The following is a 15,527-nucleotide window of genomic DNA, read 5'->3' on the forward strand; positions in this document are numbered from 1 at the left end:
CAGGGGTGCCCCTCGACACTGTGTGTGCTTCTATTATAGAAAATGAATATAACGGTGTGTTGTTGAGTCATATGTTAGCTAATCTAATTTATACTTTGTTTTCATGTTTTTAAGTGCCTAATGATTTTTTTTTTGTCAAGGAGGCAAAGTTTTCACTATTACAAAGCATACTCTAGAATTCTGCACTTGTTTCCTGTTCTGTAATAGAATATTTTTGCAATTTCTGTTTGTAAATAAAGACTACTAGACGTAGTTGTGGGCTTTTTTCTTTCAGAATTTCTGAGACATAACAAAGAAAAATATACTTTGCAATGTGTAGCAATGCAAAAACAATGCATTAGACTGGTTTCTCTACAGCAATGTTATCAACTATTTATATATATATATATATATATATATATACACTTCATTAAAAATGTGTGAGGTAAAAACAAGCTGGGTATTTTGTGTGGTGGTGCATATATTCTTTAAATAAGGCCATCATATCATTTGAAGTCTTTTTGATTCCTGTGTGGCAACACAGTTGACCTTTTTTCTGTTATTATTTCTAATGACTGGGAATAATTTATTTCTTATTTCAGCATACATATTAAAGAAAAACAAACAGGAAAAGGAACTAAACAGACATCAAACAAAAATTGTTATAGTTTTTCTTGAAAACTCTCTCAGGGTTATGAAATTGGAAAAAAACTCTGGAAGTAACTAACATTTTGAAAACAATGAATAACTGAAAATGTGAAAACCATTGGATACGAAAGTAGTTCACACATAATGCTAATGATGAGTACGTGCAGTGGATATATCTAGTAGACCTCTAGGCATGTTTCAGTGGCTTGTTTGCGTTTTTCCCTAATGAAGGTTTTGGTTGTATGACACATACACGCTCAGATATTTGTCATGGGCGAATTTTGGATTTACGAGTTTTGGAGAAAACATTTTGCCTTAGTGGATTTACGTTTTACTTTTGGGCAAGAGAAGACCGTATAGTGTCTTTGCTGCTTACCATGACTCCTCCAAAGAGACGCTCACTTTCTTGTCAAACCAGGTCAAATATGTACATGCAATTGGTTTGTGTGTGGACTATTATCCTTTAGGGCCCTCTAGAGACTGAACTCAATTTCCAAGTTTTATGCAGTCACAACAGAGGACTAGAAGTGAAAGGTTTTACTTGACCTTGTAGAGCACCAAATGCCCTCTGCCGAAAGATGACGTTATCTTTGATTGTGGCCTCTTTCCTTCCCCTAATGTATCGGTGTTTTATAGATGATCAAAGGGTTCATTTTGCTATGCAAACAGCTGGAATTGCTTGTATGAGTGATACAGGTGCAAACATATCCTTACAATCTGTGTAGTTTCTAAATTAGAAATGGATTTCCGCAGTGAGATGCTGTAGATGAGCTTAGCCAGCTCAAATATTTAGCTGATGGGATGTTCTTTAACGTGAGATATTTGACACAAAATTATGAGATATCAGACACTAGCTTGGCAACAGAAAGCCACAAGGGACATGCTGTTAGCTGCACTGGTGTCAAATCAGTGCCAAATATTTGGAAATATGAATGGCAGTTGCTCAGCTATGTAGACCTGTCTTTGAAAACATTCAGTTACCGTGAATGAAAACCGGCAGACTGGCGTGTGGAAGGCAGGAGATATCTTACCCTCAGAAACAATTTAAAGTCTCTGAGCAAGTTTCCCTGCAGGCTTTTCTATTTCCTCAGAATCTATAAAACTACTTTTTGACTTAGACAAGTTTCTGCTCTTGCTCCTGTTTTAAATGCTTCAACTAAGCAGCATCCTCCTGTTTGCTGTTGCTTGGACTTCTGTTGGAAGGAAGCCCACTCTTCAGCTGGAAGGAAGCCCACTCTTCAGCTGGAAGCAAGTCCACCGCCTGGTGATCGGGAGCTTGCAGGTGCTCGGTTTGCTTGCTCTGTGTGCAGACTATGGCAGGGCTGGCCCGTATAGAGCACTGCCTCTCCCTCATCCCATGCTGAGCAGGGGAGCGGGCTGGAAAAAGTGACTGGGCAAGAGGACAGAGGGAGGGAAATGGCTGTACCTCTGTGTTTGGCTGTCAGTCACCTACTCTGCCTCTTGAGCCCAGCAAGCAGTAATCTCACCCTCTGACGGTGAGATATCTGACAGGAAGAACATCTGACTCCTGCTATTGGGACACTTGCTCACTGAGCTTAGGAGAGTTTGTGCAGGAATTTTGGTGGGAGCAGCAAGATTGGCCAAGACTAACTTATCTCCTTCCCAAAAATACTGGTAAGCAAGAGGGGACAGTGGCTGGGGAGATGTGCATAGGGGCTGGTGAGGACATGGAGCATTTCAGAAAGAGAGCAGATATTGTGTCCTCCTCAGAGATCTCAGAATGTCTCTGTTCTTGTATCCAAGTGCACTGCTTTCTATGAGCTGCGTGTGCATCTGTGTTTTTGGAGGGGTATAAGCTCTAGCTTGCCTCTTCCATCCTGTATCAAATGTCTGTGTCATGCCTAATCTGTGTCCAGAGCCAACTAATAGTGAAAAAGAGGGTTAAGGTCTCAGAGCATGCACAGACTGATAGGTGGAACTGTCTGGTTAATGGAGATACCATAATGAAAGCATTAGCCCGTAAGTACATAAATGCAGCTGAAACTCTTTTATCAGCCAAGTGAAAGTAGAGAGCCCATCAAGGACTGAATTTCAGCTGCTGTCTGTTTTCTGCAGCACAGGGAAGCGAAGATAAATCAGTCTAGAAGCTCACATCCTGCAACTGTCACTGGGGGAAGAAGTGCTGGATGGGCTGGGAGAAGGATAGAAGCATTTAAAGCAGAATAACTTTCATCTTCTAAATTACTTTATCAGGTGTTCTGAGAAATTTGAATAGCAAATGATCTGACAGAGCTCTAAAAGCTGGGCTGCTTGTGTAACTCCAAACTTGCAAAGGACATTAGTGTTTTTTGTTTAGGTTTTAATCTCCTTTTTTAAAAAAACGTATAATTGCCCTTGTGCTATGTGTTGAGTTTTGCTGAGTAAAAAGCTCAGTATTGGTTGCTCTGTTTGAACTACATCTCTAAAATGGATATTTCACCTTGAATAATGTACATTACAGGAACTGTTCTGTGGGCCTAGTCGTGACCGTAGGATGGGAACAGGCTGCTGTGTCTCCAGCCGAGCAGAGCCCTGGCACAGCTTCAGCAGCAGGGCTCACATGGACTCCTAGGACTGTTTTCAGACAGAATTATCTGGATTCAAGTGTCATTTCAAGTTTTTGAAAATATTTGTTACTTTCTAAGGAAAAAGTTCAAAGCTGGCCCCAGAGAAGATAAAAATGTTCCCTGAGGTAAAGTATTAGGAGTGTAAGAGACAAGATTTAAGATTGCCTGGACATGCTTGTTTATGATACATGGTGGAGAAATGTTATGATGCAAATATGGATGGGTACAAGAAAAGATCTGAAATGGGAGATTATGGTAATCTGACACTGAACACGCTATAATATGCTAAATTGCTCTTCATCAAATCATGGTGTAAAATAACTTCCTACAGAAAAGCTAGAAAATTTGAATTGCTGGAGAGGCTGGAAGAGGAGCCCCATCAAACAGCTCTGACACTGGACTATTGGGTGGCCTCGGGCATGTCACTTTGCTGTAAAGCTGAGCTGGGCTGTAGAATAAAAATCCTGTGATTCCTCTCATCATCTGAGCTCTCTGATTTAGGGTTAGGTGATTTGTCGGCTAAGCTCCATGCTCCATAGGGACAGGCTGCTACTTCATGGTCAGAGTGAGTACTTCTGCATCATAAATATACATATATTAGATAAATCTCATCATTCTTATCCTACATAGAATGTTTTTGATGGTTCCTTAACCATAGAGCTCTGAACTCTGTTGGCCCTATTCGCTATATTATAATATAGATAATAATTTCCAAGACGAAATCTCTTTTGGAATATATTTAACATCTTTCATAACAGTCTAAAATAGAAACTCTAAGAACATTAACTTAGAGCACTTTCCAAGTTCATTTTACTTGCAGTCCATTAAAGTGAAGTGACAACTGAGTTGTGACGTGAAGTAATTATACTGATTGTGTTGTATATGCTCTGCAGGAGCTGAATGATTTGCTGAGGATATTAATTTCAAAACCCAGACAGCAAGAGATCAGCTGAGATGAAAGATCACTGCAAAGTGACCTCAACCCAGGGAAAAAAAAAGAAAGAGAAGATGGGGACTGTGTCCCAGAACAGGAGTTCAGTGCTAGGTAGTCTAGGATTGAGTTGCAGTACAAGCATTTTGACCTAAACGCGGTCCTGATATAACTAAATGCAGATGTTGAAATCAAACTTATCACCATAGGTTCCCTTTATAGTCTATGAAGAGAAATGGAGAATAAGTCATCTGATCTATTTTAGGTATCTCCTGTAGAATGAGATGAATCACACCCCAGACTCCACTGTTTATAAAGGGAGCTTAGGGTGACTATCTTGGCTATTAGATGTTTGCTTCACCCTAACGTCCACAGTGTTAGTGAAGTGCAGGTCAAGGCCAGCCTGTGCTATAATCTACTCTATTTATAGGAAGTCCTAGACGTGCCTATGGCCTGATCATTAGACTTGTATCATTAGACTTCATGACCAGGGAAACAGTAGCTAGGTAGCGGACTGTGGCTTCCCTGAAGGATAGGATATAATGAGATCAGGCTGATAGGGATTCTCTGAAAGAAGACGTGTTCAGCTGTATTCTTTGGCAATAACAAACATAGGGGAGGACTTAATGTGTTTGCTTTCTAAAAGAAATGTTCATAGCAATGAAAAGTTAATAAGAACGCAGAAGCATTCTTTGTTCACTGTTAAAATCGGAATTAGATTTTTGTAGCTGACCTGATGTACAGCCCCGAATAGATACATTAAAAGTAGACTAATCCTACTGTGCTCTGACTTTAGCTTAGTCCCTTGATTTAGCAGTGCAAGTAAAACTATTTTCACTTAGAGATGGACAGTGCTCCAGTTGGATAAATTAATTATGCAACCATGGGAGAACAGACTGGGAGGCTTTGAGAGCCCTAGTTTAGATTTTTGTCAGAGAATCCAAAGGTAAGTAATAGCCAGTTCTTAATGTAACACAACATTAATGGAGAAGGAATCATGACAGTTTATCAGGCAAATTCCGTGAATCTGTTTATCCAAGCTTAGGGAAAGAGGTAGACAGTAACAATTCTGCACTAGCAAGAACCTCTGCGCTCAAGCTGTTACCCACAGCTTTGTCCCACCGTGTTTGCCAGAGGGAGGGACAAACTGCCTTGACTAACGTGCTGGTTTGGTCAGGAAAAAAGTTTTGCCACAGTTAAAGCAAACAAGCATCAAAAATCCTGTGATCACCAAGGCCGTCACTGAGAGTGGTTCAGACTCTGCAGGGCAAAGCACAAAGAGGTTCCTGGGCTGAAGCCCTCGCTGGAGCCTGTGCCCCAGGCACCCCTGGCTCTTTCATGGTTTTGGACATTAAAGGTCAGTTTGTCCTGACAGGGGAGACTGGCCAAGGGCATCTGCTCTCTGAAAGCTTAACTAGATCTTCTCCAGCAGCCAACAGGCAGAAAGAGGCCCTTCATCCATTAGGATGCTGATGCAATTCTGCTGACAGCAAAGAACAAACTTGAACCAGGGGCTTAACTGTTTGCCAGGTGAAGCAGAGGGAAGGATTGCCTGTGTCCCTCACTCACATGTTGTCCTTGCATCCCACCGCTCCCTAGGATGGCGATCCAGCCTCCCTGCTGCACAGGCACCTCCAGCTCCAACGCTCTTTCCCTGCAGTGAGAAGGGGGACCCCGAGGAATCTTCTTTCTCCTTTCTACACACACCCTGGAAATGAGACAGGCCTTTGCAGGTCAGAGCAAAGGGTGTTTTTAGGATCTTACATTCTTAATCTGCATGCAGTGAAAGCAGTGAACAATCTATGGCCTTATGTATGGCCATGCACTTACCTAGTCCTCTTTACTCCCTCTTGAAATGGGCAAGACAGCATTTGATCCTTTCCCAGTGGTGGCACATGAGCAAACACACTACACCCTGAGAGCTGCTGATGTTCTCTATGATGGAGGCGGTGGAGGAAGCGCGCATGGAGCTTTTCCTCTCTAAAACTCCCAGTTTGGCTCTCGCTGCTGTGATCATGCCCCACTTGATCTGTGTTTTTGCTGGACTGTAGCATAAACCATGCACATTCAGTTTACATGGATAGTGACATTATTAGGAAACTTGAACTGAAAAAAAAAAAGGAATATAAATCAAAAGAACAAGAAGATTTAATATTTGTGATCAGCCTTTCTCCTGTACTTCTTTACTATTTAATTTAAACCAGAGTTGGTCTTTTTTCCTCTTGCAATAGTCATCCGATTCCAAGAAGTAAAAATATACTTGCAAAACTAATAAACGAGAATCTATTTGCAAAGATATTTATTTATGCGCCTACCACTTCAGGGTGTTAGAGGGTAATCTCAAACTGTGAGCACTGCACTGTGTAAATTTAGAAGCGATTTTTCTAAATGTCAAGTATTTATTACATGAAAAAAGCATTTGGAGTGTGGAGCAGGTCCCTAGTGATTTATGATGCATTTGGGGAAGGGCTTCCTGGATGAACAGAAATAATATTTGAGAGATGAAAAGCAAATCCTCTATTTGAAATTGCTTTGTGTACCTGGAAAGAAAAGGAAATTAAACGGAGGTAGAAGGGCAGCAAAGTACTTTGCTTTGTCTCATGTATAAACCTAATATAAGATAGTGGTTTTCTGAGCTTTTAATATCCAAGCCTATACCAGTCTTTTCTAGGATGTTTGGCCCGTCTTCCTCCTCTGCTCAGAGTGCTGCTGTTTCCTTCTCAGCCGCATAATGGCTTTAGTGGGCTCAGATTGGACTGCAGCCTAATAAATCCTACAGAATTTATTCAAGTAGGCTTTTATCCACATAATACCTTACCTTAATGTTAACATATCTCAAAGTGCAAAGTAGCGAAGTGCAGGTCTCTAATTGGAGGCTGATTATATGGAAAATAAAGGATGGAAGTGTTGTGAGAAACCCGCGATGCCTGCTGGTTTGCCTAGAAGTACCAGACAACTTGGAAGCTGGGACTACAGCGATGTGACAACCATCATTGAGCAACTGGTGGACAGAAAAACCACAGGATGTCTTAAACCATGGAGTGGGTAGTGAAGAACCTGCTCACTGGGTGCTGTAGGATGTTGAACTTGCCTGCAGCTGCTGCCTCTCCACCATGCACAAGCCTCTGGGGTGTGTTGCAGGAGTCCTGCATCAGGAGAGGCAATTTGGTTCCACAAAAAATGAAGCCTGAATTCTCTATGTCCAGGAAAAATTCTGTGTCCATGAGAAAAGAACAGGATAGCACGCAGAGTTCAATTTGGAAAAAAGAAATTAAAAAAAAAAAAATGCATAGGAATAGACAACCAGACTGAAACAAAATATATAAATATTTCTGCATGAAAACCTGAAAACTAAAGTGGCTGTGCTAGAAAATGAGTAATTTATAGCCCATGCAGAAAGCAGAGATATTAGTGGTGAGGAGGAGGGAACAGTTGCATGTGCTCAAATTCAGTATCTTGCCAGGAGGAAGTGCCTGGAAGTCCACTCAGAAGGGAGTTTTCTTTAAGTGTGGACCAGACCTTTTTAAGATACCACTTTAAACACTGAGAAGAAATGCCTATTATCTTGCAGGAAATTATTTAAAAATAAATAAATAAATAAATAAATAAGACTCCCCCAAACAAACAAGCAAACAACAAGAAAAAAACAAAACAAAACAAACAAAAAAGTATCCCAGCATACTTAATAAGGGAGGAAAGGAACAATATGGGTCAAATGAGAAAAACAGAAAAGAACCTAAATGCTGGTAAATGAAAGTAAAGCTCCAGTACAATGGATCACAAACTGGCTTAAGAAGGAGTCTGGTCATAAAAAAACTTTTTCAAAAGCATTGAAAGCAGGAAGCCCACCAGAAACCCAGTGCACCAGAAACCCAGTGCAGCTTCAGTGAGGCACAGCCAAGAGGCAGGAGGATTACTCAGCACAGATAAGGCCTCAGGAAAGCAGTTACACACACACCGCTCATTAAGAACAAGGTCAGGGAGCCCCATGCGACAGATGAGGAATAATCTCAAACTGAAGAGGTGTTAGAACAAATCAATACATCAACTAGTAAGAAAAGGACATGACAGCAGCCATCAAATGCTTCCAAAGTAACCCAGCACAAAGTTGCTAATTTGCTGCTTGCTATGCATCTGCTGGCAGAGGAGCAGTCGTGGCAAATATGACTTCAGAGTCTAGAGAAGGATCCAAAGCTGATGCCGTGACCAATAAAACTAACATTATACTAGAAGAAGCTGTCAGGAGAGATATACTGGCTAGGATTCACACGCACTTTTTCCTCAGGAAGGTGAGACAAGTAGAATTATCTCTTGGCTTTAACAAGCTTGGAGGGCAAATGGAAGATTTTGTCAGAAGCTTATGAAAAGCCATCATTGCTGAGTCCTGGGGAATGCAAAGGGAGGGTGCACCCTGTTGGAAGCTAGGAAGGAGGAAACAGAAGACAGAAATAATGAACAGCCATCACTGTGGAAGGACGTTGTCACTGGGCTCTCACAGGTGTTTCTACACAGCATGGGACCATTCAATATATTCTTCAGTGGCATAGAAGAGAAGGAATAGGAAGCTGACAAAGTTTTCAGCTGATACAGAGTTATTCAAGACAATCTGGATTAATACTGAGCTCAAAGCTGCAGAAGGATATTGCCATCCTGAATGCCTGGGCACAGAGTGAATGAAAATTTAATGTCAAGCACTAGAAAGTATGGGGGAAAAATAACACCAAATGTGAAGCTGGAGCTTTGAATTAGCTGTTAGCACTTAGGAAATAGATGTTTGAGTCACTATAGATAACTTTCTGAAAGTATCAGCCCATTACTGACTGGTGATCAAAACCAAGTAGCTGGGATGTTGTTACGTTAAAAGTAACTGAGAGCAAAATAGGAGTTCTCATTATGTCACTTCATGTTGCCCTGACGCACACATTTCTTGAAGGCTACATGATGTCTCTGTCACCTTGCTTTAAATATATTATAGTAGAACTAAAAAAGGTGCAGAGAAGACTGATGAGAATTATTAGGGTTATAGGATGGCTTCTGGATGAGAAGGTTGGGAACATGCAGAGTTGCTTAAGGGGAAATAGTATAGAATCTGTCAAATGAGGGATGGCATGGAGAGGGTGAGTGCGGGATAATAATTATTTAGTATGTTTCATAACACAGGAATGACTGGAAAGTCAATAAAATGATCAGAAGATGAAGATAAAATAATCAAAAGGAAGTGTTTTCCCTGGTATACTATCAAATTATGAAACACAGGATATTAGAAGCCAGAAATATAAAAGGATTCAAAAATAAATCAGACAAGATCTTGAATCATCTGAATGAAGCTACTGCCTTAGAAAGCTCCTTGATTTCTGTTGGTTCGAACCTACAAGGATATTCCAGGGACTGGAGCGCTGTTTCTTATACCCTTTCCCTGAGCAAGCGCTACAAGACACTAGATTGGTTAGATCCATTATGGCCATTCAAAAGTTGTTTTGGAGCTCCGGCCTTTATCTCCCCTCCCATTTGACATGTCCCTGCTTTCTGTGGATCCTTTTCCTGCCCTGGCAGTGTAACTCAATAACAAACCAAAGCTTTTGACAGAGGTGATCCTTCCCTTCTGCTCAGCCCTGGCGAGGCCAAGAGTGCTGTGAAACATGTTGGAGTCTTCCATATGAGAGAGACATGGACATACTGGAGTGGGACGAGCCAAAGGGCCATGAAGATGATTAAGGGATAGGGGACCTGTCATACAAGGACGACTCCAGAGAGCCAGGTCTGTTCAGCCTGGGGAAGAGCATAGGCATGTGTAAAACCTGATGGAAGGAGTAAAGAAGGTGGAGCCAGGCTCTCCTCAGTGGCAGGACAAGAGGCAATGGGCACAAGCTGAAACATGGAAAAATATACTGAAACATAAGGACAACTGAAGGTGATTAAATACTGAAGCAGAATGCCCATAGAGGATGTGAACTCTCCAACACGGAAATGTTCGAAATCCAACCAGACACAGTCCTGAGCAGCACAAACAACCTGCTCTAGTTGACCCTGTTGGATCAGGGGGTTGGACTACAGAGGTCCCTTCCAAACTCATCAAGTCTGTAATTTGGTAGGGAAAAATGCTACACTGAAGTATGAACAGTGAGCATATGCAAACTGGTTTAGAATAACCCACTTTCATGCCAAAAGCTGCTTGTGGTACTGACTATAAGTAAGTACTGTGTCAGTAACATCTCATGGTCTGCTTGACTAATTACAGACCTGGAGTTTGCAGGTGCTACAAAAATTCCTAGAGTTTCCACTGAAATGAGCAGCCACGATAGGTGCTCAGCATCTTTCCCTCTTAGGTCTCCAGAACAATATGTACCAGGGTCTTAACCTTGTCCCTTCCAGCACATAGTAAATGTACAGCAGTCTGGTTCTCATATTTGGCAAAGACTAGGCAGGGGGTGAAATGCTCGGAGTCAACTGCAAGCTAGAGCTTGAAACAGCACGAAAAAATTAGACATTCTTACTCAAGGGAACACTGCAGATGTTGTGATGAGCCACTAGAGGAGCATCCAGCTTCCAGGGTTAGCTGAGCCTGAGAGAGCATTATTTGTCAGGAGTAAGAATTTGTGAGAGGTAAGAGGTTATAACAGCTAATGGCACAGTAAAGCCAGAAGTGTAACAGAACAGAAGATAGGTCAGCGTATGAGAGCTCTGCAGTCGAGTCACAGGTGCTTGGTGCAGTGACTGCTCTCCCACGGGTTCGTTAGCTCGTGGGGAGCACCAAGGAACAAGTCCCTGTTCTAGGGGCTGCCCCGTCCGGAGTCCCACGCAGGCCCATGCGGCGCCTCTCGAGTGTATCCATCCAAATGTTCACAACCCCGGTTAACTCAAAGGTAAAGCCTCACGATGCACTGAACACTAGCTACTCTGGCAGAAATTCCCTGGCAAATCGTGCTGGAGTGACTGTACAGCTTGACAAGTCCTGGTGCAGGAGGCTGCTGCCTTCTTCAGCATAGACAGAAACATATCCTGCCAATTTGAAGAGTTCGTCACTGCCGATAGAAGAGTTCATCACTTCAAGCCTGTCCTGCTTCAGAGGGCAGTATTTTTAGCTCAAGGCAGCAGGGAAGGAGCTTTGTGCTGCGGATGGCAGCAGAAGGACGGGCATGCGTTTCTCCGGTGCCCTGCGCAAGACATTAGCCCAGGAGACTCCTCAGTCAGGGCAGCAAAGCTGTGAAGCGCTCCAGCAAGCATCACCAAAAGAAGTCTGCCAAAGCAGAAAGTACTTTTATAATTTCCACTCCAGATTTACCAAACAAGTTTTAAAAACATGACTACATTATTTGAAACTAAGTGTGAGCCAAGATATTTTTGCAGCATCTAAACATTAGGTAGGGTGGGGGCTGGAGTGCTCAAGCCAGCAAAATCACTTCATACCATTCACTTTACCATGTATGACCAGATTGTTGTAAAACCAGCTTGTTGTACAAAAGAAGAGCATTTTCATAGTCCATTCTTTTGCTTTTTGGACCTACATAGAGGCCCCAGACTGTCTTGCATTGGAAGATCTATGCTTAAAAGCCTACTTGAAATTAGGTGGAGGATGGACTTTGAACCTAGATCCTTCTCAGCCCTCTCACACAACCTCCAAACAACTGCAGAGACACTCACCCAGCTGAATCTCAGCTAGACAGGGACTTATCCACTACTTTTCCCGACTGTGCTTTTATCTGGTGTTTGCCAGATCTGAGACACCTTCCTGGCACTTCACAAACACAACTATTAGCAGAGAATAACTCCTCTGCAGGCAGGACCACCGCATCGGGCATGGTGCCCCAGAGCACACACAGACCACGACTGCACATAGGCCTCTTCCCTTGCAGTTCGTGCTACCCACCACGGGGAGACAGCTGCAATACGTCTCTGAAACAGAAGCGGAGAGAAAACGCCAGGCGCCTGGTGGGCCTGCGGGAGAAGCGCTGCGCAGCGCCGGGCGGTCGGTGCCCTTGGGCTCGCCCTCGCTGTGCAGGGAGTCTGGTGCTGTGGTCTGCAGAGCCTGAGCAGCTTTCCCCTCTGCTCATTTAGGAGACGTTGAGGGAGAATCCAAGAATTTTGGAAGTATCAGGACCTGAAGTCAGGAAGGTCTTTAAAATACGTAAGCTTACACTTTTGAGCTTGCTCATGGTGTTCCATGGCCCCCTGTGTGAAACAGGACTGATGATATCCCCCATCTCACAGGGTTTGTGTGGAAAGCAATGAAAAGCAGCAGGGAATGCTCTGGAGGCAATTGAACATTCAGCCTGTTAAAGCAGATAAATAAGCTGGAGGGACATATGTGGCAGAGGTCTTAAAATACCCCAGCTGCGAGGGTATACCCCATTCCTGAAGGGCTGTTTGGTGCATTCCCTGCATGAGACGAGGTCCACCAGTCTGCATGGTAAGTCTCTAGTGTTCAGCATGAGCACAGAAGACCAAATGAATCCTGAGGATGTGTTTTTGTTTCTGGTGCTTCCTAATTCAGCATGTGTGACAGCACTCTATCATGTATCAATTACAGCTTAAACAAACTACTTTTAAAGTTTTGGTAATATCCATGTTCCCTTCCCCTTGCCTGTGGAAGGATTTAGAAGCAAAACCTCTAGGACCTGTGCGGCCTGATGCACTGAGGGAGGTTGCTCACATTCTGGTGCGGGGCCCTTTGACCAGATCCCATCCTCAGCTTTCACACCTGGTCAGTGTGAGCAGCTTCTCACAAATGGACTTCTGAAGAGCTCCCCTCTGCACCTTTTGTGGCTGTGCATGTGGATCGCGGGGGCCTGACAGCAGCTCTGTGCCTAAGGACATGACATTGGCATTGGCATTGGCATCACCACAGGAGGCACAGCAAGGCCACACGCCTACCCCGGCACCCTGCAGGCCCCAAGGTCCGAGGTGCCTCAAGTGTGGTTTCCACAGCTAATGCAAACTATCAGCACATCAGAGCAATCCCGTGGCTGTTTCTTTTAGCTTATTCTTCCAAGCAGTTTGAAAAATTACAGATATTGCCACTGAACACAGTGTTCCAGCAGTGAAAGCAGCAGTGTCGTTTATAGAGGTAATAGCACCACAGAGGTATAGAGTTAATTGCTATCACAGAGAGAGGAACAGAGAAAGCAAGAGCCTTTGATTAGGTCAGAGTTATAACTGCTGTTTGTGAGCCAAAAACACTTTCAATTCCAAAATACTTTTATTTCTTCTCCCCCCCCCCAAAAAAAAGGAACCTCACAAGGTCAGAGAGAAACAGATTGCTGTGATCGAATGATCTTTAATATTACTTTTCTGCATTGCATACCATTTCTGTTAGCAGCCTTCACAGAGTGATCTTGGCACTTTGCATCTGCTAAGTCTTCCAACATCTCTGTCGGTGATGTGATAATGCAACTTTCCATGTGGAGAAACTGAGGCAGAAGAGGCCTGCAGGAGACTGGCCACTGCAACCCGGACTAGAAGGTCGAGTTGTAGTAAAAAACTCTTCGTGAAGGCCTTAGTGGTGACCTCCTTTATTTCCCATGCAGGAACCTGGCGACTTTTGTTTGCAGCTGTCAGTCAGTGCAGGAGGAAACCAAACCTTTCAGCACAGCTGCGTAGCCAACACCAACAGCCTCACGGTGCGGGTTGGAGGGTGGAATAAGCGCAGTCTCCACTGGTGGCTGCCCAGCTCAATGTATTGTCTCCTGCTCAAGTTTTTAGGATGTGAAATATAGTTTGGAGGTTAGTTGCTGACTCAGCACTAAGCAGCTTGCAGCAGTTGCACAGGAGGGTAAGGCTGGTGTGCCCAGATCAGGCGGTGAGAATTTTGCACGGGAATCACCCGCTCGCCTTCCTGTCGTGAGAATAGCCGGCCACCACAGGCTTGGCAATGGTTTCCTGCGATCTTCCTATCCCCTTGGCAACTGGGTTTATTCTTATGGATTATTTATTTATTTATTCCCCAGCCACATGGTTCTCTATGCTGTGAGTAACCCTGAGCACAAAAGAGCCAGGAATAACTCCTTTGCTTTCCTGTCAGTGGCTAGTACAGTCACTTCTTTTCATCTAGTTACTAAAGAAATCAAAGGCAAAGAAGAGCAGCAGCTAGAAGCAGAGGGAGAAGTGGCATCTGAAGCAGAACGTCACAATTTGTGTAACTTCCTGCAACAGACCTGCATTTCAGAACACATTCAGTGTTGCAGCCCAGAGCTGTTGTGGTCCTCACAGCCCCCAGGCAGAGCTGCCTCTCCCTGCCCCTGTACTCCCACAGCACTTGAGCTGTAAGAAGTTACCTTAAAGGTTGCCTTAATCCTTTCAATACCCACATTCACAAAAGGACTTCCGTGTCTAGAGATGCAGTGGGCATGATGTAAGCACCCCATCCCTGTTCCTGAAAGGCTGTATGCCTTATTATTATGTGCTCAGAAATAGCTATTGCACCTACCCAGAACTGTAGCTTTATGGCAAGTATCCCCCACGCTGCTCATCTGCGCTTTTCCAGATACTGAGCAGGTAGTAGAAAACCCGGCTCCAGTACCTTCCATGGCATGAGAGGGTCTGCGCCTCTCTCCCTTTTTAAGGAGCACAACCTACTTGATAAGCAGGGGGACGGAGGCCCTCTGAACCTTCTGCATGAAAGAGTCTTCAGAATAAACAGAGGAGCAGCTATAAGACCCTCCTGTCAGCTGCACATGCTCCTAAACACCAAGCCAGACATCCACAGGTCCCTTTTCTTCACTGACTATCAAACCAAATGCAACACAGTGGGGAACAGAATAGCCCCATCGGGCCTGTCAGTCTTCTGGGAAGAAAAAACAAGAGTTTGAAGTTCTTTGTAAACACGTATTAGAACAAAGCAGGGTAGGGACAGCACCACCACACATGTTTTAGAAGTTGGATGCTGTGCTTGGAAGAACAGCATCAGCATTTCACCTCCGGGAAAGATCACAGGTGTAAACTCCAGTCACACATGAGCACCTGCCCCAAGAGTGGGGGACATCTCACAGCTCAGGGTTGCAGCGCATCCCAGTCCCTGGCATCTTTGATATTGAATGTGCTCCTGAAAAATGGTGGTAATCTACTGCCCCCTCTTTAAAGACCCTGCACTGCCTCTCTGAGGTGCACGCTGAAGTCCTCATGAAAATGCCCATACAGCACTCACCAACTACCATGACTTTGCAGTTTTACCTTACTGAATGACCCCAATTCTCAGTTAATCATCCCCCTAAGACCCCAACCAACTAAAGGCTATGGAAAAACGTGCATTATAGAAGTAAGACAGAGCAAAAGAGTAGTAACTGTTGCACTGCAAGAGCTGTACTGAATTTAAGTATCTTGAGTGCAAAAGAGTAGAAAAATTTTGTGTTTTAAGCTCTGCCCTCCTCAGGCAACTTATTCTTCACACGTAATCACAGAATAATTGA

The sequence above is a fragment of the Tinamus guttatus genome, unplaced genomic scaffold (genome assembly GCF_059628265.1).
Source record: "Tinamus guttatus ecotype Peru unplaced genomic scaffold, ASM5962826v1 Tinamus_guttatus_pri_ptg000209l, whole genome shotgun sequence".
Taxonomy (NCBI): Eukaryota; Metazoa; Chordata; class Aves; order Tinamiformes; family Tinamidae; genus Tinamus; species Tinamus guttatus.